Source organism: Arvicola amphibius, chromosome 6 (genome assembly GCF_903992535.2).
Source record: "Arvicola amphibius chromosome 6, mArvAmp1.2, whole genome shotgun sequence".
In the NCBI taxonomy this organism is placed as follows: Eukaryota; Metazoa; Chordata; class Mammalia; order Rodentia; family Cricetidae; genus Arvicola; species Arvicola amphibius.
Window position 1 is genome coordinate 118,567,604 of NC_052052.2, and position 27,130 is coordinate 118,594,733.

General features: G+C 38.8%; 1 long non-coding RNA gene across 1 annotated transcript in view; it reads left to right on the forward strand.

Moving 5' to 3' along the window:
- LOC119817422 overlaps positions 1-20,197 on the forward strand; it is a 118,861-nt gene extending 98,664 nt beyond the window's left edge. The window contains exon 3 of the long non-coding RNA XR_005285900.1: positions 20,023-20,197. This is a non-coding gene — a long non-coding RNA (uncharacterized LOC119817422). The remainder of the gene's footprint in view (positions 1-20,022) is intronic.
- The last annotated feature ends 6,933 nt before the right edge of the window (positions 20,198-27,130 follow it).

The following is a 27,130-nucleotide window of genomic DNA, read 5'->3' on the forward strand; positions in this document are numbered from 1 at the left end:
AAAACTTTTAATGTTGTGACCCTGGTAGGTTAGCCACACACCGTAGAATGCCCCAACCCCCAAATCAACTGTTCAACAGAAATTGGATTCCATGAGAGAAGGAGGAGAAGTAGAGGAAAAGAAGGGAGAAAGGGGAGAAGGAAAAGGGAATAAAAGCAACAGTACAAATTCAAGGTTGGATGAGAAAGGATGGGAAGGTTGCAAGCATGACAAGAAAAGGTATTTGGGGACTTGTGAATATGTCTAAAATATAGTGCATCAAATAGTCAAAGAATTATTAAAAATAAAAATGGTGGTCAGGAAAAGAAAGTGGCATTATATGGTAAGGATTTGGGGTTCTGATCTGATTAAGAACAGATACATGATCACTTTTCCGATAACACGTGACACCCTATGATAAAGATGTCACCAGGACCTACCTGAACTAGGATCAAGCATCTTCATGTGCAGCTCAGCTAAGGTTAGGCTTTTGTTCCACTCACTCTTGATATGACCCAACAGATAAATAAATGAGTATACATGATCAGGACACCCTCAGCAGAGAAGAACTACCCTAAATTTTAGGCTGAAAATAAGACAACTTGAAAGAACCTAAGAAAATCCGAGGAGAGGAGACAGGAAAGGACTGTTGACAGGTCAGGCCTTGGTTTGCTGGAAGCCCTAGAAGAACATTTGGATCTTGAAAGAAAATCTGGGTATTTGAATACATTTCTTGTCTGTTCTAGCACAGTCTGTGAAGCGACTTCTCTGGTGTAACTACTTACTCTCTTGCAAGCTCACCGTCAATCTTACTATTGGTAATTGTAGTCCCTGGGTGTCAGCTTTAAATCAAGAAGGCCTGTCCTTTGCTGGGAGGACAGTCAGGTCACAGGAACCCCCCTGAGCATCTCTGTCCCAAGCAGCTCATAGTAAGTTCTTGCTTCCCCTAGGTCTCAGGATCTCAAAATTTCCCACAAATTTATCTGCCCAACAGCTCTAATCTAACTGTGAGCAGCACTACTAGGTCTGTAGTAAAATGAACCAGCACACTGGGTATTGAAACAGTGTCTACTGATTGTCGCTGTCACTGTAGCCAAAAATTTCATACAATCACCAAGACACCTTTGTTACCGAGGAATCTGTCCTAAAGTGAGAGAGGGTTGAAGGAAATCAGATAGTTTTGTGTAGAAGGAGCAGCAGGTTGCGTTCCTGCCACCTGGCTCCCGGCCACCTGGCTAGCTTATGCCCCGAAATAACAACACACAAATTGTATTCTTTTAAACACTGCTTGGCTCATTAGCTCTAGCCTCCTATTGGCTAACTCTCACATATTGATTAACCCGTTTCTAATAATCTGTGTACCATCATAAAGTGGTGGCTTACCTGGAAGATTCTAGCCACCGTCCATCTTGGGTAGGAGAAGCATGGCAACTGACTTCATTGCCTTCTACCCAGCATCCTGTTCTGTTTACGCTGCCTACCTAATTTTCTGTCCTATTAAAGGGCCAAGGCAGTTTCTTTATTTAACCAATGAAATCAACACAAAACAGAAGACCCACCTACATCAGTTTTGAATGCAATTTTTTTTCTGGTTTTAGAAAAGACAATCACCTCTATGATTTAGTTTCCTCATTAGCACCATGGGGCTTATAATTCTAGAACGTCAAAAACCATTTCATTCTAAAGGATCAAGTACACTATCAGGAAAGCATATAGTGTAGCCCGTAGTGCAAGGACTATTTCTATCATTGTCATTACTGCAGTCTTAGGTTCACCAAAAGTCTCTGGCACTGGAGTAAGCAGCAATATAAGTCGTCATATTGATTATAAAAACCCAAGGATCTCTTACATGTCCATGAGAATTTAAGAAAATAAGTGTGCTAGGAGGATGAATAGACAATGTGTTTTTTTTTCTGATTTCTTAGGAGGTTGATAGAAAAATAGTATGTTCAATGTTTGCAGGACACATTTAAAATAAATTAGTCTTTATTTTCATGGTTTAAAAAGACTTGGAGACAGAATAACATAGTCTATAAAGGTTTGTTACTCGTCTAAAGAAGCATAGAGTCATGTAAGCTTCCTCAAGATACATCATTTCCTCAAGAAAGCATCCTTTCAATTGTCATTTACCATCCCATCTCTGAGTGGAATCCAGCTTGCCTCTCCTGAGCAAAGACAAGCACACTGACCACACACACTGCATCTTACCCCTTAAACGCATACACACACTTTTGGTAAAAGGCAGGGCATGAATAGGAAAAAACAGACGCATTCCAAAAAGACATTAGCTAAACAAAAGTCAAGTCCACCAGGCAAAGTCATCAGGAAATTAGCTAACATCGTTCCCTCCATTCAACAAAAGATAGCAGGCACTTGTCTCAATATCTCCTTTCATCCCTGAAAGCTTTAAAATTGATTCATGGTTTCATCACTACAACAAAGAAACATTGGATAGATTAAATCAAGTCTTTTTTTAATTTGGATATCAACAGCAAGAATCCCACCCAGGTCTTGCTAAAAACGACTTTGGCTGACGTTATGAAATGCTTCCTCAAGCTCTTCTTCAGCCAAATGAGAAGTCGTCTGGAAAGGATTCATCCTTTTAGTGTACACAGAAGATCTTCTTCTTGGATCTATAAACTAAGTCTTTAAATTCCACTGTAATTACTTCAAAGACATAAATAGAGCCGATACTATTTCTGGCATCCCAGCTGGCTCTTTAGACAAGGTACACAGCATTTTCAAATAAAGCTTCCATAAAGTGTGTAGGTATTCTAGCAACAGACAGATGCCTGGAAATTCTAAAACACAGTGTCTAAAAAGAATGGCTTCCAAAAATGCTAGTGTATGAGATGGCCCCTTTCTCCATTTCCATCCTTGCAACAGCTGTTAGGATTTCTTTTCTTCATAAAGACTGAAGTGGATTCTGTTTTCAGCACTGCTGTGGCTTTCTTCGAAAGTTCTGTGCACTGCTACAATTCTCTGAGATGCTCACACACAGAGTTATAGTAAGGGGAGAGATTCTGGCCCAGGATCATGCTGTAGTTATCAACCACTGTTATTCAAAGGCTTTGTTTCCAAAGCCATCTCAGTGCTAGGGCTGATGAATACAAACACTGTACACATTTTCAGAAACAAATCCTGCCTCCTTTATCTGGCACCCTTGTCCAGTTGTCTTAGACATTTGCATCTTACAGTTTCTCCTATGTGCCATGGGCTCTCTTTTAGCAACAGACTGATAAATTCTAAAGTCATCTCAAACATTTGATTATCCTTTTGTCTCAGATCACGTTTGTCTGCCTTCAGAAATTTGGATTAAGATTACAGACATTTGGTTAAAAAATCTATAGAACTAATTTCTAAAAAGCATAGTTGTTTTAAATTCTTTTCTTTTTTTCATATTTATTTACTTTATGTGTGGAGGTCAGACCTGCCTTTTAACTAGGGTCACCAGACTTGGCAACAAGCACTTTGTCTACAAAGCCACCTCTCTGACATAATTTTTATTTAATAGTAAAAACTAACCGAATGTAAACTAAGACTGCTTTTATTTCCATGACACCCAGACCCAAATAATCACACAAAAACTTTATTAATTACAATATTGTTTGGCCAATGGCTCAGGCATATTCCTAGCTATCTCTTACATCTTAAATTAGCACATTTCTATTTTTTATATTTTACCACAATGTTTATGGTTTGTTACCTCATGTCTTGCTTCTTGGGTGACTACATGGCATCTGCCTGACTCTGCCTTCTTTATCCCTGCATTCAATTTAGTGTTTCCCACTTAGCTATATCCTGCCCTACCATAGGCCAAACCAGCTTCTTTTTTAACCAATGGTAATAAAACATACTCATAGCATACAGAGGGAAATTCCACATCACCGGAACAAAATGAAACCTAAGACAGATAAAATGTTGATGCTCTGGGGCAAGTGCCTAAGGTATTCTCACAGTTTTTACACCTCGTGTTCCTCATCGTTTAATTCACATCCCTTAAGTGTAGATGGAACCTACCCTTGTTGTTAATTAACAGATTGCAGCAAAAGAATGGTAGATCAAGCCCATCCTTAGGGGTAGTTTTCGGTCTAATTCCATTTTCTGTTGCTTTAACAAAACCCACCAAATTGGGATAGGTTAGAAGGAAAAATACCTATATCTTCCACAGTTTTGGGAGATAAAAGTCTAAGAATATGTAGTTCAATATGTTTGGTCTCTGGCAAGGGTTCTTTTGATATGTTATAATAAGGATGATGAGATCACGGTATGACTGCAGGCAAAAGGACAAAATCAGAAGGCAAGACGTGAAGTTAAACTCAACTATCTGACTTGCCCTTTAATTGCAAATCATTCTCATGGGAACTAACCCAGTCCTCTGGGCCAGGATTAATTCCTTTTAGGGTAGTATCTGGCCCAACTGCTATTAGAGTTAAAAAGTGTATATAAACCATAGCAATCTATAAAATTTGTTTTATCACACAAGGGACTGTTCCATGGACTTGGTAAAATAGGTAGTTATGATGGAGAAATTCAATTAGCAAGCCTTACTAGGTGGCTATAGAAAGTGGTTACAAGTGAAGGGGACCTCCTTCAACCAACAGCCCACAAAAACCTAAGGCGCTCTCTCCTATAGCCACAAAGAAATAACTTCTACCAAACCCGAGTCTGTTTAGATGTGATAACTTCCAGGAGAGAAGAAAGCTTGGTTCACATATGAGATACAGCCCTGTGAGAGTCTCCTTGGGCTATAGACAAAGATAGAGGAGAGTCAGACATCAAAATGTGACCTATGAGGGAAGGGGGAGGAGGAGAGGAGGAGATGGAAATTTTTAAATAAAAAAAAAAAAACCATGGAAAAAACTCAAAAAAAAATAAACTGAAAAAAGATAAGGAAATGTTGTTTAAGTCCATAAATGTGTGCATTTTGTTGAAAATTAACACACCATTGAGCTGGCGAATTTGACTACTTTTCAAGTAAATAAAGCCTGCCAAATCTTTACTTCAAAGAAAAGTAGTTTTTAAATTCTGTTTTTATGTTATCTCTTTTGCCCTGAATCAAAGGAAATATTTGAGATCTAAAAATTGTCACCTAAACTCACTTTATCACATGAATACCTGATAATAGAAAATTAGTTTGGACATTATTTATCATCAAGTTTGTGTTCATATCTATGAATATTACCTATGATCTATCCCAGGAAGGAAAGAGCCCAGTTCAAATACAGATTCCTCTGTTTCAGAATTAGCATCATTTGGCTAATAGCTGAAAACATTGGGAATGTAATAACTTAGTAGACCCACTGGCTTCTTCTAACCCCAAAGCTGAGAATGTCATCATCGTAACATCTGAAGCCTATTGAATTGTTTCACCCATGTTGTTGTAACCATCTGTTTGACGTCCCAACCAATATATTTTTAACTTGCCTTGATTTATGACATTCTTTGTTCTACAAAACCATAAAACTTCATGAAACTACTTCCATGTTAGAACATGGGATTTTGGGTACTTTAAATTTGTGTTCCTCGACTATAATTATTCAAAATGGCTCTAGAATGACTAACTTAGTCCCTTTAAATTTTCTTTATAAAATACTGCTGCAGAAAAAAACTATATAATATAAACTCTTTGTGGTGAGAAAGACTTGGAACAATCTCTGCTAAGAAGGGTCAGGGATGGGCATTTAATTACTGGTTGAATCTTGCTCATGCTTAAGGACACTTAAGATGTCATTTCCACTTCTCTGTCAGACACATTGGCCCTCTCTTTGGAGTTCACAGAACATGTTTACTATAAACATTTCACCCTGGTTATAGTTGCTAAACTAACTATATCTCCAATCTACTATTGGGAAGCTGCAGCTTCTAAGTCAAATTCTGCCTATAACTGCTTTGTGTAAATACATTTTTATGGAGCACAGACTTGTCCTTTTGAATGCACATCACCTAAGGTAGTTTATATACAGAACAGTACAGGACTGAGTTAATTCAGCAAAGAGTGCATGATTCAAATGTCTAAGCTGACTCCTGTACAGACTTCTGTGATTTGGATAAATATGTTCTGAATGTTTATGTTTTCAAATTTTGGTCAACAAGAGAGTTAATTCCAGAGGTAGAGTAGTGAGAAGCCTTTATGTCATTGAGATCAAGTATTTGAAATAGACTGTGGGAACCCAGCCTTCTTCTTGTTCTGTCTTTTGTTTCTTTCCCATAAGGTAAATGGCTTTGCTTTGCTATGCTCTTCCACTGATCACAAGTCCAAAAGCAAATGACTAGATGACTATGGTCTGAAAACTCCAAAACCATGAGCTGAAATAAATCTTTCCTGTTTAAAAGTTGCTCTTATCAGATACTTGTTATAGTTATGGAAATCTGAGAAACATAAGCACATTAACAGAAAAAAAATTGTAGATTCTTTCACCAAGTCATGGATTTCATGAAAAGAAAGGTTTATCTATCTCTGTGGTCCAAGAAGCTAGCACATAGATCAGGTGTTTGTAAATCTGAGAATTTTATTTTATAAAAAGATGTGCTAGCCCTCTGAAAGTCAAGATATCAGCATTAATTTCTAAGTATGATTGCCCCCCGCTACCAGAATGTCTGTAGGATTTTGTCAGGACAGTGACTGTACAAGGAAAACAACGTCCACATGCTCTGTGTGACTCTGGAAGTGCAAATCAGAGTGAACAGAGCTGGCTTCTAGACCGCATTCTGATCCTTCATCACAAGGCTGTATTTAGAGCAAATTGTCATTTATTAAACAGTTTTCACATTACTTAGCAAGCCCATGTGCCTTTCATGGGAAAGTTATTCTGTTTTCAGAGTCATGTAGAATATATTTTCAAAAGATGGCTGATATATTGCTGTCTGAGAAGCCTTTAAATTTCCATTTGTAAATCTTTCTTGGATGTTGTTCCCTTGTCAAAACCAGGAAGCCGTATTTTCCAGTAGTAAACATGTTCAAAATCAAGTTAGCCACTTAGTTCCCAATTCAAGACTATGTTTTACACATGAACAAAAAAAAAATCATGTTTCTAATCTTTATGAAATGTATCAGAATTCTTAAAGAAAGGCCAAGTGTCTTAAAATTTTGTGGGAATTAAGGAATTTGAAGAACTTCTTCAAAGATTGATTCTTCTCCAAACCTTATGATTTTTTTTAACATCTCTATGATTCACTTCTTCATTATTTCACTACCCTGAGATTAGTTGGTACCCTTTTTTTTTTCATTTGTCCACCCACAGTCTCTCTAAAGTCCATATGGGATGTATACAGTGATATTAATGACCAAGAACAAACAGAACAAGATGTTTACTGTGAATACCAGGTCTCAAAAGAGACAAAGTCATAAAAATTGTTACAGCTTTCTCAATCACATAGACTTTTGTATCTTAGTATGCAATGTACACTGCTATGAAATATTACCTAAGAGCTCTGTAAGTAAATGCATCAAACCCACAGGAACTGCTTCACGAGTAGAACAGTATTTATACAGCTTCATTATGATGCTTGGGGAATTCTTCCAGTTACATACTGAGTGTGCTCAATAAAAAAAGACCTAAATTTCTGACACAAGTGACTGAACAACAAATGCCACACTGAGATGCCTTTAATTCCAGCTCTTATAAGAAATAGGCAAGAGGTTCTCTGATGTATGAGTGTTTCTATCTATCTGTTGTTTCATTGCTTAATTAATAAAGAAACTCCTTGGCCTGATAGGTCAGAACATAGGTGGGTGGAGTAGACAGAACAGAATATTGGGAAGAAGGGAAGTGAGGCAACCGCCATGAAGCAGTCGCCATGACTCTCCTCTCAGAAATGGATGCAGGCTAGAATCTTCCCGGTAAGCCACCACCTCATGGTGCTACACAGATTACTAAATATGGGTTAATCAAGATGTGAGAGTTAGCCAGTAAGAGGCTAGAACTAATGGGTCAAACAGTGTTTAAAAGAATACAATTTGTGTGTTGTTATTTTGGGTGTAAAGCTAGCCATGCAGGAGCCAGGCAGGACGAAAAGCAGGCCTGCTCATCACATCACTACAATTCTATGTGAGTATGAGGCCACCGTTGTCTACATAGAGAGTTTCAGCGTAGCCAAAGATACACAGAGAGACTCTGTCTCAAAAATAGTCAAAGAAACAAAGAAAAAAAAGCTCAGTCAAACTTTATTTTTCAGCTCTTTTTTTTTCAAGTAGACTTGTCTTTTGTTATTTACACCATATCTTTTAGAAATTGGACATGTTGGTCTTACTAAGATCATGTAAATACATTTAAATGAATTGCATATTGCTCTATAGTTGTTTTCTACTCCAGTGAACAGCTGCCATTTAAAGAACAGGGATCACAGCTATGTAACAGGAAAGCTTTGAAGATGCTGTGTGAACTCAGAAAGAGGTGCCCCGAAGAGTCAGGGTGAATGTTGGCAATAGTAGCTACTGTGATAAAGAAGGACCAAAAGCAGTAAGAAGCCCGAGAAGATAAGGCATTGTTAGAGCTTGCATACATTCTAGTAATAAGACATTGGGACAAAGAGTTAAAGTTTTGTGATTTAGTGTGAGATGTCTTCCATAAGCTTGTGTCTTTAAACAATTGATCCTTCATTTAGTGCATTTTTTTGGTCAGGTTATAGCACCTTAGGATAAGGTAGGTAGGGTAATGGGAGATAAAGCTTTTGTATGATAGCCTAGTCTTGATTCTGGACCAAAGTCCCTGCTTCATTATCCACCAAGATGTAATAGGTCACCTAACAAGCTCCTACCATTAATGGACCCCATCATTCCAACACTCATATCTTCCCCATGAATGGTAATAGCCCACAGACCACGGGCTCAAAACAGCCATTCCTTCTCAAGTTGTTTCTGCCAGGTGCCCTCTCAGTGATGAGAAAAAGTGACTAACATAAACATTGGTACTCAAGTAGTTGAATTTTTGCTGTAATCATCTGAGCATGTGACAGACTTTTGAAATAACTGTATGAAAAATGTGAAAAACATTAGAGCTGTATACTAGAAAAACCCTGGAACACTATATGCAGAGCGTAATAGAGTCTAGTACGTATACTCATAAGACTATAGCTAGTAAAACCTATGTTCATGAGGTTTCAAGAGGGAACAAAGACTCTGATTGGAATTGAATTAAAGACCATTCATATTGTACTCTGCCAAAATGCCTGACTATATGATGCCTGTTTCTTGGAACTATGAATGAAGGAAAGAAAGGACTAAAAAGATTGACAGAGAAATTTTAGTGACATCACTACATTCAAGCTACGAAATGGTCATTGCTATATTCAAGCTATGAAATGGTCAGTGCTCACTGTTCTTAGTGAGATTTATAGTGAGAGAGAACAGAAAATAGAATAGAGAGCTGCCAATGGAGTTTGAACTCATTAAAGCTGCAGGCATGGCAAGGTAGGAAATGCAACGTTAAGTGTTAAATAGGTTAATGACAATATGAAAAACCAAGCATTTGGCACTGGGACAACAAGAATAGTGCTGAGGGCAAAACACCACTTGTGGATGATTTAAGGATTTTAAGCTGAGCATTTGTTTGAGAAGTTCTATTTGAAAGAAGAGTCTGTCCAAAGATTGTTCTATTAGAGTGCCCCACTTGAAAGTAGCTGCCTAGGGAAATGTTTTCCCAAGTTCAGCCACTCAAAAGCACGGGGAGCCTGTACGTAAGCTGGTAGCAGAATTATGTGGTGTCAATGCAAATACTTTGATTTTAAGTCAAGGGGCCGAAGAATATTTTAGAATTCTAGAAGGGGGCTGAGGTCAGGCAGTGTGTTGCAGTGTTAGATTCTTTGTACACAGGAACTTAGGGGCCATTGCATGAAGGAAACGTAAGCCTTCATTTGTGACAGAGGACCATGCTATTGGAGATGCCACAAATGACACATCTGCAATGGAAAACTGTATCTATCTGGTGAAGCTAGTCCAATGACAGAACACGTATGCTGCAAGTGACAGGCAGAGGTGGGTGTGTCTACTCAAGCTGTTTGAACCAAATAGTCTCAGGACCTGAAAATGGGACTAAAATGCTTTGTGTTTCCCTGTTTAACTTCATTCTTGCGTTGGTGCTGTATTTCCCTGCTATGCCTTAATTCATTCTTTTTAGAATGGAATTGTTTTCTCTGTACTATTGTATGTTGGATGTAAGATATATGCAAATTCTGTTTGCATGTTTGAAGTATGTAGGATATATGTAAATTGTTTTGTTGTTGTTGTTGCCTTTACAGGTCTCACCTATAGGAGTTTGTCTTGAGTCTAAGAAAAGATTTTGGAATTTTAAAAAATGTTGGGAGCTGTAAGATTATAGGAACTTTAGAAGTTGTACCAAATCCATGTTGCTTTATGAGATGGCCATGAATTTATAAGGAAAAGGGCTGATGGCTATTGCTTGAAGGTGAAATGTCCCCTGCAGGCTTGTATGTGTGTGTGCTTGTATGTGTCTACAGCTGGTCGTTGTTTTAGGGGATGCCATGGAACCTTGTGGATATGGATCCCTGATATTAGGTATAGCGTCCCAGCTCTTGTCCAAGCTCTCTACTTATTGATCAACTGAGATGTAACAGATCACTTGACAAGCCCCTGCCATAACAGAATCAGATACCTGAGCCCTAGTGCCTTTATCCCTCTGAACCCAAAACCAAATTGTCTTTGTCTGCTATATGAATGAGAAAAGCAGTACAGTCATGAAATCCAAATGGCTCTTCAAGAAGTGTTTGGGATTCCCTTTCTGACTTAAGATTTCCCAAATAGTCTATAAAGCAATTATCCAATGAAGAGCATTAGGAAATAGAAGCATGTCTGGAGAGTTTACAGGCAAGTAGTTGTTCCTGTTTTTCTTCTCATAAACAATACAAATTCCCACAATGTAAGTGTTACAGCTCTGAAAAGAAGCTCTGAAAAGTAGCTGGAAGTCAAGGAATACCTGTAAACATTAGAGCTCTGAAGAGAAAGATAATCTCATAGTCCGAGGCCGAGGAATGCCTACAGATCTGAGGAGAAATGTGTCCTGGCAGTTGGGAGCCAAGTTCCGAAGGAACTACAGTTCAGAAGGGAAAAGTATCCTGGCACAAATGTTACAGATCTGTTCAGATGAAGGACAATTGCTTCAGAAAAGGTTTCCCTAATACAAGTGTAACAACTCTGCTCCAGCAGGGGAGGTTATCCCCAGGAAGGTTGTTCCAGCTCCGCTCTGTTTTGCTCCAGAGTGTTACAGCTTTACTCAGCTCCCCGGGAGTGTAACATTTCTGCTCCAGCAAGGGAAGTTTTCCCAGCCAAAGTGTTACAGCTCTGTTCTGCTCTGGCAAAAGTTGTTATAGCTCTGCTCCTCTACAGGAGTTTTGATGCGGAAATGTAGCAGTTCTGTTCTGCTCCAGGGCTAGTGCCATCACAGCTCTGCCCTGCTCCACGAAAGTTGTGACATCTCTGCTCCACTCAGGCAAAAGAAAATCATTACAACAAATCTTACTCAGATTTATTGGGAGGGAGGAATCCAGAGTGGCTTCCCCCTCTAGTGTGGATAAAGGGCAACCCTAAGAGGTACAGGCTTACATAGGGTTTCTTAGGGGCAGAGTTTTATAAGGTGGAGAATTTTTAGGATGGGGATTGGTAGGATGTCAATTCAGTAGCTTGGGAAAAGCTCAGAGATTGGGTGGATTTGTGCCCAAGGAGTGGTTATATTTTGTGCTCTGGGATTGGTTGATTTGGGGGCTCTGTGGTTGATTGGATTTTAATTCTTGAGTTGGTTAGGGGTCCAGTGTGTTTCCTTGGCTCTAGTCTCAAGGTCAGGATGTCCTTTCTTTGGCCCCTTTTACCCTACATACAAGAAGATCAATGTAGGCATCTCTAGCCTACAGAAGTTTCAAAGTTAATAATGGCTTATAATAAATTGGGTTATGTAAAGGGATACCTTTTGAAGTTTAAACAGCTATTACAGCACCTATCTATTTTCAAATATCACCTATGGACCTATGAGTAATAAATACTCACATATATGTACCTATTTCCAGTAAAGTACCAAGATAATGAAATGCCTATATAAGATTTGCTGGCTTGCCTCTATATGCAAATGTTTAATCCAATCTGATTTTATTCCCAATGTTAGGAATTATTAAATAAATCTCAGACATTGTCTACATTCAGAGGTTTCTGATGCAATTTTGCATAATGACTTAATGCATATATGTCCAAGACTCAGCTAGTGACCACATGTGACCAAGAAAGCTACAGATATGTCACTCCTACTGAAAAGATATCAGGACCAGCATTAGGTGATCAGTTCTGAGGTAGACATTGCAGCCCAATCTCTCTCTCTCTCTCTCTCTCTCTCTCTCTCTCTCTCTCTCTCTCTCTCTCTCTCTCTCTCTCTCTTTCTCCTTTCTTTATCACACTTAAGGAGTTCAACCATCAAGAAAGAATCCTTTCTTCCTGTGGTTCAGCCTTAGGACTGTGGGAAAGTAATTACTACCTCCAATGTGTATCTTCCTCATATTTCTCCCTGCACCATTAGTATGTGGCAGGGAGACAGTGGCCAGAAACAAAGGCTCAAGCTGTTTTATGACAGAGAAATCAATTTCCAGCTTATGATGGTAGAAATGAACTCAAATCCTAGCTTTTTTAATTTTCAGCTGCACAAAAGTTGCACTATATTACCTACCAGATAACTCTACCACAAAGAGTCTCTTAGTTTTCTAAATCCAAGTAGAACTACTTGACTACCAGTAAAGAACTCAGGGTACATGAAGCCCTTTGTTGAAACCCATTTTGTAGATGGTACCATTTTCAAGGTACTCAGAATAAGGTGGCAGAAAGCAAGTGAGTGCAATGAGGAAGGAAAGGATCTGATGATAGCTGAGGAGTCAATGGCACCAGTCAATATTACTGACCTCTAAGTACTGGGATCATGGGAATGACTCCAGCTATCATAATTATTGTGTCATCACTACTTTTTAGAATAAATCACATTATTAGACTGAGACCTTCCGTCACTCAATAAAAGAAAGAAACAACAATATCAAACCATGAAGAAATAGCAACAAAAATGATCATTGAGAACAATTACTGAAAACAGGAAGAGAAGGAACTGCCAGAATGCTCATGAATACCTCTCCCTTTGGCCACTGACTCTGATCCTTCTGCATCTTGCAGAGAAACATGTACATAGAAAGAATTTAGAATCTGGAATTGTTTTAGTTATCACAAGTTTTAGTAACTTTTCAAAGAGAAACATAAAATTGAGTGAAAAGTCAAACAAAGACAGTGGTTCACTCTAGGGTAACAGTCCTCCTTTTATGACCCTGCTCATCTCCCATTTGATGGGATTACTCAGGACATGTATTGCTATTTTGACTTTAAATTGCTCTAAAATATGTGAATACACAAACTCAATCCAGAGAATGTCTCAAAAGAAGGAGGAGGCAGAGGAAGCAGAGGAGGAGGAGGAGGAGGAGGAGGAGGAGGAGGAGGAGGAGGGAGGAGGAGGAGAAGGAGGAGGAGGAACAGGAGGAGGAGGAACAGGAGCAGGAGGAGGAAGAGGAGGAAGAGGAGGAAAGAGAGATAGAGAGAAAGAGAGAGGGGGTGGGTAAGAATGACTATTTTATTACATTCTTCCATTGTCCTTTTGTTCCTTGTATAAGTCATGAAAAGCCATCTATCAGTACTATCATTTTGGGAAAACATTTCTTAAAATGATACTTGAAGTATCCAACAAGCCTTGGATAATCTGGCTGTCAGATGTTATCTCAGTGATTGAAGATATATAAAAACAAACTAAGTGTTTATGTCATTTCCCAGTCTAATTTTTTTCTAGAATAACCAAAATAGATAAAAGAGTATTTACATTGTGTTCATGTTTCTTTGTAACTTAATATGTAGTTTAATATATTTTTCTTGTTTTCACCTTATTTTTCTAGCCACCAACATGCTAGCATACTTCCCTACCCATGGAGCACAGGAAAGCTTCCCGAGAGCATGTGCCTCCTAAGGTACCACCTGACTTTGGTCTGGTGACTGACCTCTTTTTAGCTTCAGTTTTCCTTTGTTCAAATGTAGAACAATGGGACAGAATGCTAAGGCTGAATCACTATAATGACTTAGAGTAGTAAATGAAGTAAAGATTACACATGACACAGTACCTAGCATCCGGTATTGCCATGGATTAACAACACTTAAAGAGAGACCCAGGAACATCGAGTGCATCAAGACATCAGGGCTCAGGGAAGGCAAGCAAGTGTCAAAATTAACACAGATCCCTAGTGGCTGAATAAGAAGGCAGAGGTCATGTGTCCTGTCACTGCATTTAATACTTAATCCTGTTAATCTGAACATTCCAAAATCTGTGTTAATATGAGAGAATGCAGTGGGTGAAGGAGCACAGAATGGCTAGACATGTTGAAGAGCATAAGGTAAAGAATTTAGAGTGGTCTCATAGATAAGCTGACCTTCTTTCCCTTACAGAAATATCATATGATACACAGAAAATAAAATTGACAGTAAACGTTCTTTCACATAAATATTATGTTATCAATATATTATATTTTTAAAAATCTATAGTAATAATATATATATAATTAATACTACTGGATTTATTAAGAGGCATATCATTGACTTCACAAAGGTATAAATCAAATTCATGCCCCCAAAGAGTTTCTTATCAGCCATCACTAATCCAAGTCCGTAAGACTGGAGAACTACTGTCAGAGTCATGAAGCACACAGGGGATTGGCTGGAAAGACACTGGCTCTGAGGGAAGAGGGTACATTAGCCTCACAGTGCCTTGTTAGCTGTTCACAGCCAGGATACTCCCTATCAGCACAAAACCCTATTTGTCCTGGTGTAAGTAATGTGCTCACTCCCCTTTTCTTCAGGCTTTGGAGTCACTCTTTGGAGAGTCTTATATAATGTTAATAAATTTTTAGGATCTACATTTTTCTCATGTACAAGGAATAAAATTTCTACTCAATGTGATGACATCATGTAGCAAAACTGATATCAAGATTAGTAAATTTGAACATTAAAATTTACAACCATAAATGGGCAGAAAGTTTATATTTTCATCAAAAAGATAATTATCATAATAAGTAATAAAGAAATGCTCTGAGAACAAAGACTTTAAACCAGGATGTGACACTTAATCATGACTCTTAAGACAGGTGGATTATGAAAGCATAGGAGGTTAGAAAAGTCCACCTTTGGATGTGTCTTAGGGCATTTCCAGTGAACACTAGATTTGAAGAGTTAGATCTAATGAATGGTTAAATCTATTGAAGTGTCAGACTTGATGACCACAAAAAAGCAAAGGAGAAACAGAAGGCAGAGATTGATGTAAAGACATAAATCATTACAGTGGTGTCCTTGGCCCTTCTCTCTTGCTCTGGGACCTTCCTATTGCAATTCTTTTCTGTCCTGTAACAAAACTCTGGAACTCAATGGCACCTTCAAAGTGCAAGGATCTGACATGCTCATTATTTGGGAGTCATCTAGCTGATCATTACAGCAATCTTGAAATGCAAGAGTGCAGCTCGGTATTCACCGGACAGGAGAGGATCTCAAGGTCCCACAGCAGGTGAGAGCAATGGGATTCAGACATTTAACTTCTGCTCTGTCCTCTGCCCAGTGCCCCAGGAAGACTTTAGAGTTCAATGGAAGGCCACATATCTATATTCCCAGAAAAGGTTAGGAGATCTGCCAAGAAATCTTTAGAGATAGCTGAGCTCTTCACAGTTTAGTTCTCTGAAAGGGCAAAATGATGCCTGAGCTGTCTGACAAGGAATCTCATAATCCTTTGAATTAGTTACCAGGTTAGTTGTTAGAATCATTCATATATAAAACCTTCCTTTGAAGTTTTGAATGTAATGTAAAGAAATTAGCAGAGATCTCTATTTATTTCTTCTCTTGTTTACATCACTGGTTAGCATAATCCAGGACCAGACGTGGTCTATCTGCCCATCTGGGATGAGGGAACAAATCCTGTTTGCCAATAGTCTTTTAAGCTAATAAGAATGGCCACTGTGAGTATCCCCATGTGTTTGCTGTGTCTATATTATTGTGACAAATTGCCTGAGAAGAGCATAAAGAAAGCTTCATAGTCCCCTATAACTGGAAAATCTGGCACAGCAGAGTGTTCCACATCATAGTGAACAGCAATATGACGGAGCTGTGATAGCCTGTCTCTGAGACAATAGAGATACCGAAGACACCGCTCTAGTGACCTCCCACTAGTCTATTCAAAATTTGAATCCTTTGGGGGATTAAAGAATTAATTATATAGAAACCTGTATGATCTACTAATCAATATTGTGTCCTTGTGCAAGTGTGTGTGTGTACGTGTGTGTATACAGAAATATCCTTAAAAATTGAATTTTGTAAACATACCTAAAAGTGAGAGTTAAACTCACACCAAAGCAGCCCCATCTCTCAAATTCTACAGTCATTATGAACAGCTATAAAGAAGATGAAGATAGTGATTAGGAAGTGGAGCAGTTGCTCACAACTCTGGAAAAAATGTGCACCCCCATACTCATCCTCTTTAACTTTTGACCTTGAGGTAGAAACAGAACTTTGATCCTTTTCCCAGAGGGGACATAAGTGTGATAGTGGAAAGTGGCCTGCCAAACATGCCAGCTTCCTTAAAATCATCAGTGTAGAATTTATTTTAGGTACCCATTCAAAGATTAAGTATTTTGGGGAGAATTCAGGTGATCTTTATGTTTATATCTGTGAAGAAAGACATAGGACTAGGATTCTGAGAAAAGGGTGTGATGAGAGAGAAGGAGGAGGGAGAAAGTGTGAAGGGAGAATTCTGCTTTCTGAGTAATGGTATCGTGTGATTCCCTTTCCTTACCTCCCAATATACCAAGCAAGACAAGTGCAATCACTAAAATATTTTATAATGAACACAAACCAATCCCTTATTATAAAGAGCAAAAACAATCTGGGTCATATTGTTTGCCATAATACTTAATCAAAAGTAAAAAGAAAAAACTGTTTACCAACAATAAAAGAAAGTTGAGTTTCCTCCCTCTACTGCAATTGGGGCGAATGCTAGTATCTCTTTCTCTGGAAGACCATTGGGCCTGCAACTGGCTTCCAGCATGGCTGATGCTAATGTGAATACCATGAATGTTTCCTTTATCAAAGCAGAGATGTTTCTCATGTTTGCTTCTCTTTACAACTATTGTTGCAGGAAGCATGTTATAAATTGAGGCCAGCTATAAAATAGAAGTAAGTAATAAAAACAATTATAAAAACACACTGCAAATATTTTAGAGAATAAAAACCCCTGGCTAGTCATCAGTGTGGTTTATAAATCTAAAGGTAAGTGATAGACATCAGGCAAAGATGACAAACAAGACGCAGATGTGGGTTCAAATCCTGACTTACTCTGCCTCTGATTAGTCATTTGACCTTGACTATTACACATTTATGTCTTTGAATTCCACTTTTTATATGTGTAAGCCACAGTTAAGCAATGTCTATTTTATAGGGTTATTGTGAACTTCAGATTAGTGAATTCTTTTCTGGGTGTCTGGTAGAGGATAGCATGTCAAAGAGGCCCTAAAACCACACATCAGGTGGAAACCTCTATCATAAGCCAGATGAAAGAAAGACAAAGGAAAGAAAACACATCAAGGGGTGAGAGGAAGAGAAGTAAGGGGAGAAGGAGGGAGAGAAAGAGAGGCGGAGTGATGGGCATAAAAGGAAGCAGAATGGGGAGGAGGAGGAAGAAAAAAGGGAGGGAGGGAGGAAAGAAGGAGGGAGGGAGGGAGGGAGGAAGGAAATGCTTGAGAAAGGAACTTAAGAACAAAATTGTTTCACTCTCTGTCTCTGCCCTTTCCCCATTAGACTTTCGCCAATCCAGATCTCTCACGTAACCCCCCCATCTCCCCGTTCCCTTCTCTCCTCTCCTCTCCACCCTTTTCTCTTTTTCCCTAGGCTCCCAATTTACTCTAAAGATCTGGTGTCTTTTCCATAGTCCCAGGGAGATCTTCCTATGTGTCTCTTATGATCGTCCTTGCTTCCTGGCTTCTCTGGGGTTGTGGACTGCAGGCTGGCTAGCCTTTGCTTTATGTCTAATATCCACTTATGAGTGAGCACATGAGTCTTTCTGGGTCTGGGTTACCTCACTTAGGATGGTCTTTTCTAGTTCCATCCATTTGACTGCCAATTTCAAGATGCCATTATTGTTTTACTGCTGAATGGAAAAAAAAAAAAAAAAAAAAAAAAAAAAAAAAAAAAAAACTGGCACTAGGGAAATTCCCAGGAAACTGGGATCAAACATGATCCCAGTTAGGAATCTAACTAATAGTGGAGAGGGTGCCTTAACGGCCCTTCCTCTGTAATCAGGTTGATGACTACCTTAATTATCACCATAGAACCTACATCCAGTAACTGATGGAAGCAGATTCACAACTAAGCACTGGGCTAAGCTCCTGGAGTCCAGTCATAGAGAGGGAAGAACTATAATATGAGCAAAGGGGTCAAGACCTTGTTGGGGAACTCACAGAAACACCTGACAGGAGCAAGTGGGAACTCTTTGACTGCGGAGTGGACAGTTGAGGGATTCTGCATGTGACTGAACTAGGTCCTCTGAATTTGGGTGACAGTTGTGTGGCTTGGGCAGTCTGTGGGGACACTGACAATGGAATCAGTATTTATCCCTATTGCATGAACTGACTTTTTGGAGCCCATTCCCTATGGAGGGATACCTTGTTCAGCTGCGATACAGGATGGAGGGCCTTGGTCCTACCTCAAGTGATGTGACAGACTGTTGACTCCCAATGGGGGGCCTCACCCTTGCTAAGGAGTGGATGGAGGGTAAGAAGGTAGGGAGAGAGGGAGAGTGAATTGGGTTTGGTATACAAAATAAGATTTTAAAAAAGGAAGAAAATTATCAAAAAAAAAATTGGGTTAAGTGAGAAAACAGCAACAGCACCAGGGCAAAGGTGAGAACAATAAATCCCCAGAACTGGCTGTGATGCTAGCATCATAGTTGTACCCAATGTGAGGCCCTGACTTCCTGTTAGGGACATTTAGGCTGCCAAATTTCTACCTATTATCTTCTTTTCAGCTCGGCGGTGGTGGCACATCCTTTAATCCCAGCATTTGGGAGGTTCTTGTACCCTTATACTCCAAATATAGTTGTTGTTTGCTCTAAAGTTTTAGCATAAAATTAGTATAATTCTTTAATTTATGAATATTCCTGTCTAACATATTTTCCTTCTCACCTCTTCAAGAGCTGGACTCTTAGAGTTGGTCTGCACCCTTTTACACTGTTCTGAGTTGATTCTTCAGTTTGTCCCTATGCAGAGTCAAAAATACCATGCTATTAAAAAAGTCTGTATTAACAGTATGCTATGAGTATCCGATTATCACTTTTTGTTTAGGACAAATATTTTTAAGATGCGCACAAGTTAGGCCCGTGTAGGTTTCACTTTTCACATTTTACTTTAAATCTCACAGATTAATTTTGTGATGGTTTCATAATTTATTTTTCTATGTCATTATGGGGGAATATTTGCTCCTGCTATTTCTGTTTTCAGCTATTTTGTCTAATGTCCTTGGCCATGCCCTTTGTGCATATGTGCCAGAGCTCCCTGCAATGTGGGGATGCTGAGTAGGACCATCTGCACATCTGTAACCTCACCGAGTGATGCCAAGTGACCATCTGAAGAGGGGAAAACAACTCGGGCTTCAGCTAGAGGCAGGCGTGGTGTGTGCACCTCTTTGTTTCATCTCCTTTTCCACAGTACTCATAACAGACAAGGTCTACACATCAGATGAACAAGAATTTATATACCCTTACTTTTAAACACTTCATCAATTTGCATATTAATGATGCTACGTGTTTGGGACTTAAACTGGGTTTCCTTTTAATTCAAGTGTCTGTTTACATACACCGTCGATTTTACTTATTTGTTAAATAATCTGAGACCTTTTCTGAATTTCTTGATTTTGTCACTTAACTTTGCTCCTGATGTTCTTCATAATACAGCTCTTCTATTTTTGTTTTACAATGTTTTTATTATTTTTTTCAGGATGTCTGCAATGTATCTGAATGTCTGCAGTGAATATGAACGGATCATATTCATTCGTTTCCCCCAATTCCTCCCAGATCCTCCACCATCTTTCTTCCCAACCTATCTCATGCTTTCCCTCATCCTCTACCTATCATGTCCAGCTTGTGATAGCCTTTTCTGGTCATGAGGCCTGCCCTGGAATGTGGTCAATATACCAAGGGTCACACTAGTAATGAAAACTGACTTTACCTCTTTCAGAAACAACTGAACAGTAATAGCTTCTCAGAATCTGCAGGTTATGCTGTGCCCTTTCTTTTTCTAGCTTCCATGAATTGCCACCCATGAAGGGGTGGGCTCTTGGTGATGCATAAGTCTATAAGTCATTTCTATGCCTGTATGTAAGTTCTCACCCATTTTGCTGTAAGCAACATTAATAAAACTTCTTTGTTTAACAAGTTGGACTTTTGTAGTGTCTATAATGGTATTTCATCAGCCAGTGCTCTATTTAGGACAAATTGATGTCTATTCATGTTTCTCCATGAAAATTGTCAGTGTCTCTTTGATCAGTTGTTTTCTGTGATGGTCTCCATCTGCAGCAAAAGGCAGCTTCTTTGATGAGGTGTGGGGGCTGAACTTACCTGTTGGTATAAGGATAAGCACTTAGAATGTGTTTCAGAATTATGTTGTTCTACTAAATTTGCAGTGGTAAGTTCTCCTCTAAGACCCACAACCTCAGTGTTCCAGGTAGTTGGGTAGGTTTCTAATACCAGGCCTAATTTTCCTCCAGTTGAGTGGCCCATAAGCCCATTTATACAGCTCTTGGTTACTGTCGATACATGACTGTCACTTTTGCACCTTCAAGAGTTTCTTGGAGGGTTGGTCATTCTGGTTCATGGGCACTGCAGCTGGGTAGGATTCTTTATTGTTTCTCACCTTTGGGAGCTTGCATAGGAGCATATAGTATATGAAAGATAGTCCGTAGGGAAGAGGCATTCCCATCAGACCCAGCTTGAATCTTCTGAGTTCTGTGTCTGAAGTCTATTTTGCAATAGGGACTTACTTTCCACCTTTGGAGGCAGCCAAGGGTGATGGAGAAGGGTCATCTGTCTATGTGTTACTTTCATTGGTTAATAAAGAAACTGCTTATATGTATATGTATTTCTGCTCTTGATTAAGGTATTGTGATTGTGTAGTTCATTTAAAAATGTAATGTATAGTTAGGAAATACAGGTTGTTAATGGATAATTGTCAATAATAATCAAGCTTGTAGTCATGTTAGATTTTCTAGATAATGACATATATTTCAGTTGGATAGGCATTCTTCATTACTTTAAAAAACTACAGAATATGGCATTTAATGTTTTAATAACTTAGGGATTTTCATGACAATGAGACATATATGCTCCTGGCAGCACCAATCTACTTCAAGAGGAAGATGGACATCAAAGAGGCTCCTTATGGAGTTGGTTAGCCATTTGGGCAAGAACTGCTCTTGCCTAGACTATTGCATAAACTGGACAAAAAGAACCCAGAAAGAGAGGACTGCTGAACTTGCCTAAAGGTGAGATGATTCTTTGGGGTTCCTGACTCATGAAAGAGTCTGCAAGATATTCTGCAGAATACAGCAGATAGTGACTAAACTGTTTTTGAATTTTCCTGCTTCATGGAAATGTATGCTGGAAACTATGGGCCTGTAGGCCGAAGATGGATGCCCTAACGGTACAGAGGAACTTTGGGTGACTGTCCAGGCAGCGAGTTGTCTCTGTTATTTCTAGAGTTTTGGAAGTTGCTTACTTCTTTTTTACTTAGGGAATATTATATCCTTCTTGAGTCTTTGATGGAGTTGAAGAATTGATAGATAGTTATAGTTTTCCATTGTTATGATAAAAGATAATATATATATATATATATATAGTAACTGTAATTTTTGCTTTATAACTGTTTTGTTATATGTAATTTTACTATGTTAAAGTTAAAGCCTTTCCTTTTGTTTAAACAGAAAAAGGGGAAATGATGGAAGAGGGTCATCTGTCTATGTACTACTTTCATTGGTTAATAAAGAAACTGCCTTGGCCCTTTAATAGGACAGAAAATTAGGTAGGCAGAGTAGACAGAACAGAATTGTGAGAGAAAGAAAGCAGTCAGGCAGACCCCTCAGGCAGTCACCATGCCTCTCCTCTCCGAGACAGATGCAGGTTAAGATCTCTCGTGGTAAGCCACCACCTCATGGTACTACACAGATTACTAAATATGGGTTAAAGCAAGATGTGAGAATTAGCCAATAAGAGGCTGAAACTAATGGGCCAGGCAGTGTTTAAATGAATACAGTTTCTGTGTAATTATTTTGGGTGTAAAGCTAGCCGGGTGGCGGGACACAGCCCCACCGTTTCTTCTACACAAGGGCAACAGCAAAGCTTATATTATGTTGGTAGTGTCTTGGACTTTGCTGACCACCAATGCAAAAAGACATTTCTTATGCTTGTTACTGGCATTTTGTTAGCTGTCTGAGGAAACCATCGTATCTCAGGAAGCATAACTTCATTTAAGATCTGTGTGTATATACACATATACTTATATGTGTTTTATGCAATTTTAGGTAAACGTAAAATAATGTTTCATCTAGGCTTTTCAAACATACTTAAAATATTTATCCCTCTCTTCCCTCTCTCCTTTTGTATTGACTTTCCTTCTCTTCCCAATTAAAGTTATCCTCCTCTTTTTCTAATTCCCCTATTCAGATCATTTGTATTCTGCTATTCCCTTCTCTGGGGACACCATCCCCACTGTGCTTTCTTATATTCCTGGTTTCTGCATTTATTCCAGGTTTTATACTCACATCTGAATATTTGGAACTAGGTAGACCAGATGAAAAAGAACATGTGATATTTGTCTTTCTGAGTCTGAGTTATTTCAGTCTATATAATGTTTATTAGTTCAATCCATATAACTGTGCTGTGGGGTCTTTTATCCTGTCACTTGTATTATTATTAATAAAATGCTGATTGGCCAATAGCCAGTCAAGAAGTATAGGTGGGATTATGGCAACCAGGCAGGAAGTAGAGGGGTGGCAAGGAGAATTAGGGGAGAGGAAAGCTCAGTCTGCAGCTATCACCCAGATGCAGAGGAAGCAAGAAGTGACTGACTCGCTGAATAAAGTACCGAGCCACATGTCTAACATAGATAGGAATAATGGGCTAATATAAGATGTAAGAATTAGTTAATAAGAAAAACCTAAGCTACTAGGCCAACCAGTTTATAATACTAATGTAGACCTCTGTGTGTTCCTTTGGGACTGAACAACTGAAGGACTGGGTAGGACAGAAACCTTGGTCAACATAACTGAAATTTTCATTTTTTATACCTGAATAGTATTCCATAATTTATATGTATGTAGTGCATATGTAATACATATGTAGCACATTTTCACTATCCATTCATTAGTTGAAGGACATTTAAATTGTTTCCATCTCCTAATTATTGTGAATAGATCTGTACTGAACATACCTAGTAAATACCTATGGATTAGGATGCCATATTTTCAAGAAATGGTACGGTTTGGCTGTATGGTAGATTTATATTTTTAGGATTTTGTTTTAAATTCTTACCATTGGCTTTCAGAGTGGCTGTACCAATTTATAATACCACCAACAGTAAGTAAGTGTTCCTCTTTTTCCACATCCATTCCAGCACTAGTTACCAGTTTTGTTGATCTTATCTGTTGTGACTTGGGCAAGATATAATCTCAATGTTGTTTTGACTTACTATTTACAGGCTCAATGCACTCCCAATGAAAAGTCTCATCTCATTCTTCAAAGAAATAGAAAAAAACAAAACAAAACTTCATTTGGAATCATAGAAGACCTTGGACAGCTAAAGAAATGGGATTGCCAGTCCATATTTCAAGAGCCATGGTAATATAAATAGTAAAATGGTGGCATAAAAATAGACTGTAGGCCAATGAAACAAAAGAAAAGACCCAAACATAAGTCGCCTAAGTACAGCCACTTGATATTTGACAAAGATGCCAAAGACATACTCTGCAGAAAAGATAATATCTTCAATAAATTGCTTTGAGAAAACTGGATGTCCACAATGAGAGGACATAAATTAAACACATATCCTCTTACATAAAAATTGACTGTGAAACATGAAACTCTGAAAGTATTAGAAAAAAACATAGGCAGTACCCTAGAAGACACAGGTGTGGGAAGGGATGTTCAGAATAGGATTATATTGCCTGCAAAACACTTAACAAATGAGGCTTCATAAAACTAAGAAGTTTCTACACAGTAAAAGAGACGATTGAGCGAAGAGGATGCTCACATAGTGGGTCAGGGTCTTCGTCAGCTACACATTTGACAAGGGATTCATATCCAGAATATATGAAGAACTCAAAAAATAAAAAAGCAAAATAAAACACATTTAAAATATGGGCTGTAGATTTGAACAGATAGTACTCAAAAGAAGAAATAAAAATGGCCAAGCAAAGTCTGAAAAGTGCATTTTTAAAAGTGCGATTCCTTAGCAGTTTGGGAAATGCAAATTAAAATGATATCACTATATCAACAGAGATATGAATAAGGCCTCCTAGGAACAGAATGTGATTTGAACTGATATAAAGAGTTGGTATTTTGAGGTATGGCATTACTGCCTACCTTGTTAAAGCATAGCTCTCTAAATTATGAGTAATATAATTAACAATAACTTAATAACTGTCATCAAATTCCATTATTTCTAGTAGATAAATAGAGATCATAACTTCCAAATGCCTGGTGCTATGTTAGTCAATATGGTGTGCTGAATATTAATAACTTTCTGGCAGTAGAAAATTGTAATGCATACTGATACACACAAATATCAGGGATAACCTGGAACTGGCAGATGGACTCAGTTCTTGGAATAGTTAGGACAGAGGAAATCCTTAAATTTTCTTGAGAGGTGCCCTGGGGGAGCAAGTTAAGCCTCAGGAATACATGATGGGAATATGGGCAAGGTCATCACAGCCTTCTAACTAGAGATGCCTGAGAGATGTCACAACTGCAGAGGACAAAGTTATCAAATGTGGGGATCACCCCGCATCTCCGTTTTTTACATGTGCTTGTTCAGAGGGGCCTGCCCTGGTCAGCACCTGCCTGTAGCAGTTCACAAAATGAACAGCATGTGCTTCTGTATGTTCTCACACTATCATTCTTTTATTAACAGTTGCTGTTTTAAGAATTCAAGATGTGAATTCTTTTTTTGTGAAGAGAGGAATTTGTCATCATTCCTTCCTTCACTGTCTCCATGGGACAGTGTTCAGTGGCTTGTCACTCAATGTTACAGGTTGTTGATGGCTATCAATTTACAATATAACCATATCTAAAAGAAGAAAAAGAATCCTAACCCAAATAGCCCAGTGTTCATAACACTCATGTAGGTTCCTATGACAGTTGTTTAAGTCACTGCTTGTCACGCTCCCTTCTCTGGAAAGCTCTACCTCTAACATTGTCAACTCTTCACCTTCACATTTTCAACTTCGTCATGACTTACAGACCTCCTTAGATGTCTGGACCTGGTGCTCTACGCAAAGGCCTTGAAAATGTTCTCTGGACCTTTATGAAGGGACACATTGCTAGAACGAGAAGAGACAAGTGTGGTAGGAGAAGCATCGAGGGTCAATGCATTTGATTAAAGATCAGTTTGGAAATATGCGCTCAGGTGGTAAATATAGATTGTCATTGAGAAGTCAAGAACCACAGATGGTGTTTGACATCTCCACATAATGGCAGAGGAAATTAATAGAGAAGATAGATCAGGCCTATATAATTCCTGTGCTATCGTGGGGTCACAAACCTTAGAGGGAAGTAAAGGGACAAATCCCCAGACAGCGATGCTTTCAGAACAATGTAATATTATTTTAGTTAATATTCAGGTGCTCCAGTTGAAAAAGAGTGCTTCAATAGAGGCTTCAATAAAGGCATACACTCTTCTTTTTCTATCCAGAAGTTCCACTCTTAGTGCCTGTTGTGCTGTAGTTACTTCAAGGCACACATTCTGCTTCCCTGCCTACTTCATGTAGGTTTGGTGATCCCATGACCAATTGCCAAAATTAGAGAGAAACGCTGTGTTCACCCAATCTTTCATTTTCAACCACAGACTATGAAAAATATGAAAAACAGGAGAAAACCGCAGTAAAATGAGTTTCATAGGTTGAGCTAGAACTTCTAGGCTGTTGCTTAAGACTGAGCTTAAAATATGTAAGAAAACTTAGGAATCCCTGCTGAGGTATACAGAATTGGGTGCGTCCGTTCCTTTACAAAGCTACGTGTTGGCAACTGTGAAACAGTAAGCCTGTGGTCCAGTGTGATAGAGTCAGACGTGCTACAGGGGTCTTTCAAGGTGCTGTCTCCTCTAGAGAAGCGGTGTTACAGGCCTAGGGATGACTCTGTTCCTCTATAGATTGCTATCTAGTAATGCATAAGACAGGAAGAAGCTATAGACAGCGTGTGATCTACGCCATGCATTGTTGGGGTTATTGCTGGGTGGATTTCCAAGGACTGTTACTAGCTCTGCACTGAAATACTATCCCATCCATTGGCTTTCCCGGCTAGGTTTGGGGTTGCTCTCTAAGATTGCTATTTGTATGTTAACTATTTACAAGTTTATGTAACCGTATGGCATTATCAGTTAGAGTCATGCCTGGAATAATTGTAGAGGTCATTCTAGGTAACATCACAAGATATAGCTTGAGTCTTCATGGCCCAGATGCTTTAATTTCCTTTAGGACTTCCACAGATTATCATATGCAGATATGTATCATAGTCATATTACAATATGATTATAATATACGACTTGTAAGTCCAATGAAGCAGAGGAGAGTGCCACAGTGCACCCAACAGGAATGCAATCTGTCTTTCATGCCATGCTACATCCACCATCATCTGACCCTCTACCTAACCCCACTCCCGCTTCCCATGTTGGCTCCATTAACATCTTACTGTCAGAGTTCTCCATGTGAGCTATGCTAGGCCTAAGCTTGCTCTGTCTGACAGGAATGCTGTGTCTGCCTCCCTTTTCCCTAATTCTGTAAACATAAGTTCCCACTCTTGCTCATCCTGAGTTGCAACATTCCTCATCTCTACCTATC